The 940-nt window shown below is 31.7% G+C and overlaps 1 non-coding gene across 1 annotated transcript; it reads left to right on the top strand.

The window, feature by feature from the left end:
- The first annotated feature begins 344 nt into the window (after positions 1-344).
- LOC132009140 (U6 spliceosomal RNA) lies at positions 345-448 on the top strand. Its single transcript, XR_009401800.1, has one exon. It is a non-coding gene; the product is annotated as a U6 spliceosomal RNA (small nuclear RNA).
- The last annotated feature ends 492 nt before the right edge of the window (positions 449-940 follow it).

Genomic DNA, 940 nt, shown 5'->3' with positions numbered 1-940 from the left:
AAATATTCTTCATTTAAAAAAGAAAACTAGTTTTTATAAGGTTTTGAAATTCTCCCTATATAAAGTGCCTTCACATGATTGACTCTTTTTATCAATTCATGACTGCTGAAACATCACCCCTGCATTTACTACCCATTCAGGACTATGTTTCAAAACAACGTTGATTATCACTGTGACTTGCTGCTGCTCATGACATCTTATTTTTTAATCATTAAGGAAGACATTACTAATATGTTTTTGTGTATGTGTTTGTGTGGATGTGTGTTTTGGTATGAGTTCTATAAGTAGGAATCTGGTACAGCTTGAATAAGGTTTATAACTATTTCCAAGTACATATTTCATGCTTGCTTCAGCAGCACATACACTAAAATTGAAATGATACAGAGAAGATAAGCATGGCCTCTATGCAAGGATGACATGCAAATTCAAGTACATATTTCACTTGTATCTTATTACTAACATTGGTACCATAATGAATAATAATACTTCTTTGTGATAGGGAATTCAGAAAATAAGTATGTATAAATAAAAAATTATGCATTATCTTTCCACTAAGATAAAATCATTGCTAGCTGTTTTGTGTATTTTCTTTCTTTTCAAGCATTTAAAATTCATATGAGTAATAGTTTAAATTTTCTTTAACAATATTAACAGGAAGGGATGTTGTACTTTGTCAAATGCTTTTTCAGCATCTATTGAGAGTATCATAATTGTTAGATCATCTTGTTGGATAGTCCCTTTAAGAATTATGTAGTGTCCTTCTGTATCTCTGACTAGTCTTTAGTTCAAAATCAAATTTATCTCATATGAGAATCACTACCCTGACCTTCTTTTGAGAGTCCATTTGCATGAAAGATGCTTCTCCATCCCTTCACTTTCAGTCTGGTTGTATTTTTAGGTTCAAAGTGGGTCTCTTGTAGACAACATATGGATGGGTCCT

This window comes from Mustela nigripes, unplaced genomic scaffold (assembly GCF_022355385.1).
Source record: "Mustela nigripes isolate SB6536 unplaced genomic scaffold, MUSNIG.SB6536 HiC_scaffold_5477, whole genome shotgun sequence".
NCBI classification, from domain to species: domain Eukaryota; kingdom Metazoa; phylum Chordata; class Mammalia; order Carnivora; family Mustelidae; genus Mustela; species Mustela nigripes.
Note: the sequence above shows the minus strand (reverse complement) of the source record. Positions and strands in the feature narration are given on the sequence as shown.